The following is a 5,399-nucleotide window of genomic DNA, read 5'->3' on the forward strand; positions in this document are numbered from 1 at the left end:
AGTGCAGAACCTGCTTGGGATTTTCTCCCTCTCCCTCCCTCTCTTTGCCCCACCCAACTTACACTTTCTCAAAAATAAATTAATAAACTTTTAAAAAGTGAACATTCCTTTCTCTTCAATCATACTTACTCAGCGCTTGATATGGGAGACACTGCAGTATTTTACTAAGGCTCACATAACAAAGTATCACAAACTGGGTGGCTTAATCCATAGAAATTCATTGTCTCACAGTTCTGGAGACTAAACCCCTGAAATCAAGGTGTTGCTAGGGCAATGCTCCCTCAGAATCCCTTCAAGGACTGTATCCATGTTTCTTCCTAGCTTCTGCTGGTTTGCTGGCAATCTCTGCATTTCTTGGCTTGCCATTACTCCAATCTCTGCCTTCACTGTCATATGGTGTTATCCTTGTTCTGTCTTCACATGGTGTTTTCTTATAAGGACACCAGTCACATTGGTTTAGGGACACACCCTACTTTATTATAACTTCATCTTACGTAATTACATCCTCAACATCCATAGTTCCACATAAAGTTACTTTGTGAGGAACTAGGCATTAAGACTTCAACTTCTATTTTTTGGAATGACTTAATTCAACCCACAACTTTCACTGAATTAGTTGCTGAGGATGCCACACCTTGAACAAGACAAGGCAGTGTCTTTGGCACTTTGTTTCTGCTTGGGAAAACTGGAAATAAGCAGGTTAGCAATCAATAAGTAGGACAATTGAATATGGAAATGAGTGCTTTAAAGACAATAAAGGAATCCATTGAGGAGGAAAAGGTGGGGATGAGGATTTTTATAAATGGGGCTGTCAGTGAGCCCTGGACAACAAGAGGAAAACAGGCATGGGATGGCCTTTTCATGGGACCAGTTTTTTTCCATTGGGAAATGAGCTGGAGTGGCTGAAACCTGGCAGGCAAAGTGCAAGTGGTAGATGAGGTTGAAGGGCATAACCATTGGGAAATAACCATTAGGAGAATCCTGCAGAAGTCCAGAGGAAGAGCAAGGAAGCAACAGCCTAGCACTGCAGGAATGTGCAGTGGACATGGTTGGCCCTAAACAAGGTTTGTTGGAAGTTACACAGTTGGAATCTGTAGTGGCTGTGGATTAGGGTATGTGAGAATAAGACTGAATCCAGGATGAGCCCCTCGGATTTTTCTTTGGCCATGTACAGAAATGGTGGTGATTTTTCCTGACATAGGTTGTTCCAAGCACTTTTGAAATATTTCATGTTACATAGTTAGGTATCCAATGATGGTTATAGTGGCAGTGATTTAAAACACGTATCAAAAAAAATAATAATAAACACATGCACCAGTTGATGAATAGGATTTACTTGCAAGATTATGAAGCTGTATTAAAAGCATACAAAAACATTTTTAAGCTAAACCAAAAGAATCTGAACTTGCATATATTTATAAAAACATATGACATTTATTGAGTTATTATTATGTGCCCTGTACTGTTCTAAGTGAGTTCATGCATTAGTTCAACCAATTCTCAAAATGACATGAGGAAGGGCCAACTGTTTTCCCCATTTTATAGAATATGAAACTGAGGCACATAGAAGTTCTTTAACTCTCCCAGGATTCCCACTGTAACTTCAGTAGCATTGTAAAAGTTATATGATTTTTGACTATTCATCCTTGTGAAAACCAAAATGCGTATGCAGTTTTGCTTTAAACTTTTTTCTTCTCCAATTAGTACTGTATAAATGAAATTTTGCAGGTAAGGAAATTGGGTGACTATAATGTGAAGTAAAAGTTATCAAACTCACACTGTTTGTAAGTGGAGAACTAGGGTTTAGCCCTTCTCTGTTTCCAGAGCCCACACTCCTAACCAGTAAACTTAGAAAGAAGAAAGAGACGTTGGTTGAACTTCATTAGCCAACAGTGAATGATATTAGGCTGATCCATATCTCTTTCAGTGGTGTCAAAAAGAAAACCACAGGCTTAATGTAGAATCACTCAATGCTAAGCCAAGTCACCAAACTTCAGCTTAGCACCTAACATAATTACATTTTCAACCTTCCCAGAAATGTCATTTAAACTGGTCAATCAGGAATTTTCTGGTCAGCACCAATACTGCAATGTGTCACGTGAACCATCCAATCACCCAAAGGAAGAGAAGATAATCTAATAAGACCCTTTTCTTCCAAAGGGAGGTGACCTCACCCAAATCCTTTTTTTCTGCTTACGACTAATTTGTACTTCCATTAAAACCCTTTCTGGTCCTCTAGCTTTCTGGGGCCCCTCTACTTGCTAGATAGAATGCCCTCTGATTGATGAATTGCTTAACAAAGCCAGTTAAATCTTAACATTCACTCCGTTGAATTTGTGTTAACAGTGAAAAATATGCTTCAGTAAGCATTTTTGCATATGTGGAGGGTATTTTTTTAAGAAAAGTGAGAAGATGATAATTATAAAAGCAAAAGGACAACAATACAGTTACTGTACCTTAGACAATTTAGCATTTTCCATCTTTTTCATTTGGTTCTTACAGCCTTTGGTGATATCTCATTGTGGTTTTATATAAATTGATGTCAGCTCTTAGGTCTCTTTTCTTCTAAACGTCCTCTTATCATTTTCATGTTCCACTGATTAACTTCACAAACTGGATCTCTGACCCATGGTATTGCATTCTGGATTATGTGAGTGTATCTCTATCGTGTTGTATATTCTGTTCCTCTGGTCCCTCTTGTTTCCTTCAAGTTGGTAATTAGATACAGAGTCCTGCTCAGATTCTGGTTTTTAAGAAAGAGTACCTCAGATGTGCTGTTTAATTTCTTGTAGTGTTATATCATGAACATCATTGTGTCCTGCTGTCTTGCCTCCTCTGTCTTTGCGATGTATCCTTGGGTTCAGATGTTTTCAACCTGATCCATTCACTATGAAATTTCCCATCTGCCTTTCACTCAGGTTTTTTGGATCCTTTTAAATATTAATACCTAGATCTACATTTCATTAACAGATACAAGGGGTGATGTTTCAATTCTATAATCTCTTCTGCATTTATTAGCTAGAATTCTTCTATACAACAAACTACCCCTTAATTAAGTGGTTACTTGATCTATACGGAAAGGAAGAATGAATGCTTACTTTTGCACTATTTCCACTTTTCAAAACGATGCCATATTTCACTGATATCCTCCAAAGATGAATATTGAGTTGGTTTCATTTGTTTTTGGTTTTCCTTTATTTTTTTTAATTTTTTTTCAACGTTTATTTATTTTTGGGACAGAGACAGAGCATGAACGGGGGAGGGGCAGAGAGAGGGAGACACAGAATCGGAAACAGGCTCCAGGCTCTGAGCCATCAGCCCAGAGCCTGACGCGGGGCTCGAACTCACGGACCGTGAGATCGTGACCTGGCTGAAGTCGGACGCTTAACCGACTGCGCCACCCAGGCGCCCCTGTTTTCCTTTAAAGTGTCCTCATGAGCTCTAGATGCTTATATATTTGAGTTTGGGATCTATTGCAGTCATTAATAACTATGATGTTGAAATTGTTCTGTCTTTGGCCTATGGAATCCCCTTTGGGTTGGGATTTGTGTCTTTGATATGTTTTCTGGTATAATCATTTGGTCCAAACTCACCTGGTGCAATCCCTACAAAGTCCAAGAATTAGACATTTTTCCAAGGAAGCCTAGTTCCTCTTAGGGGAACATGTTTTTAGACAGTTCAATCTGGGACCTAGAGGTGCTCATTGTTACTGGATTGGCCATTGTTTTTGTTCTTTCCCGTGCATGGAGCCTAAAAATACATATAGGCTTTCCTGTAAAAGCAACATCTTTGTGACATTTTTAACTTTAGTATTCCTCTCCTTTTTCTTCCCCCTCTCCTTAAACAGAATCTACACAAACTTCCTCATAATAATTATCAAGGTTAGCCATGTTCTCACAGGCCTCAGAAAACTCACATTCCTCCATGCCTTCATTCATATTACAGTGAACAAAGACATTCTTGGCATACATAAGGTCAAACTTGTGCTCCACGCCAGCCCAGACCTCAAGAATGGCTCTGGTGTTGCTCAGCATGCACACAATTTGCTGTACATTGAACAGGTCTCCTGCACCAGGTAGCACAGTGGGAGGCTATTAATTAATGACAATTTTGAAGGAGTGGGGCAACAGTACACTAACTGAATGGTACACTTGATCTTGATGGTGGCAATGACAGCGATGATATCTTTGGAAACCATGTCACCATGACACAACAGGCAACAACCCGTGTATTTACCATGGTGAGGATCACATTTCACCATCTGGTGGGCTGGCTCAAAGCATGAATTGTTGATTTCTGCTACAGAAAGCTGTTAATGGTAGGCTTTCTCAGAATAGATGATGGGAACATATGTGGCCAGAGTAAAGTGGATGCAGGGATAGGGCACCAGGTTAGTCTGGAATCTGTAAGATCAACATTCAGAGCTCCATCAAATCTGAGGGAAACAGTGATGAAGAACATAATTTGACCTATAAACCTATTTAGGTTATTGTAGGTTGGGTGTTCAATATTGAGGTTTCTATGACAGATGTCATAGATAGCCTCATTGTCTACCATGAAGGCACAATCAGAATGCTGCGGGTAATGAGGATGGAGTTGTAGGGCTCAACTACATCTGTGGAAGCCTGAGGAGGGAAGTAAATTGACAACTCCAGCTCAAACTTCCTGCCATAATTAACAGAGAGATGTTCCATCAGCAGGGAGGTGAACCTAGAAATGGTTCCCCTCCAAAGCTGTGGAAAACCAAGAAGTCTGGAAGACCTATGCACTGGTTCAGCCAGTTTTGGAATTCAGCCCAAGACAAGGTCAAGGATCTCCTTGCCAATGGTGTAGTGCCCTCAGGCATAGTTATTTCCAGCATGTTCCTTGCCTCTGATGAACTGCTCAGGGTGGAAAAGCTGGTGGTAGGTTCCAGTGTGAATTTCCTCAATGACTTTGGGTTCCAGGTCTACAAACACTGCCCTAGGCACATGCCTGTCAGCACCCATCTCACTGGTACAGGTGTTGAAGGAGCTCCCAGCAGGCGTTGCCAATCTGAACACCAGCCTGGTCAACTTGGATGGAGGTGCACTCACGCATGGTTGTTGCTTTGCAGCTGCTGAGCAGATAGCAGAGAGGAAGAGGAGAGGTTGTTGCTTCTTACGGCATGACTCTTAAGTGGTCATTATAAGAAAACCTGAAAAAGATACCATTTTGTGTCTTATAATTTTTAACACCTACTCTCTTATTAACTTTCAAATATGCAAGACAATATTGTTACCATAGAACTGTAGTCATCATACTGAACATTACATCTCCATGACTTATTTTTGCTGGAAGTTTGTACTTTTAAACCCATTCAACCATTTTGCCCACTTGGCACCCGTCATCTAGGTATTCAATACATCAAAAAGTCTCTG

The 5,399-nt window shown here is 40.3% G+C and overlaps 1 pseudogene; it reads right to left on the reverse strand.

Moving 5' to 3' along the window:
* Window positions 1-3,806: 3,806 nt before the first annotated feature.
* On the reverse strand, window positions 3,807-5,079 carry LOC125157701 (tubulin alpha-1A chain-like; annotated as a pseudogene).
* Window positions 5,080-5,399: the final 320 nt, after the last annotated feature.

This window comes from Prionailurus viverrinus, chromosome X (assembly GCF_022837055.1).
Source record: "Prionailurus viverrinus isolate Anna chromosome X, UM_Priviv_1.0, whole genome shotgun sequence".
Taxonomy (NCBI): Eukaryota; Metazoa; Chordata; class Mammalia; order Carnivora; family Felidae; genus Prionailurus; species Prionailurus viverrinus.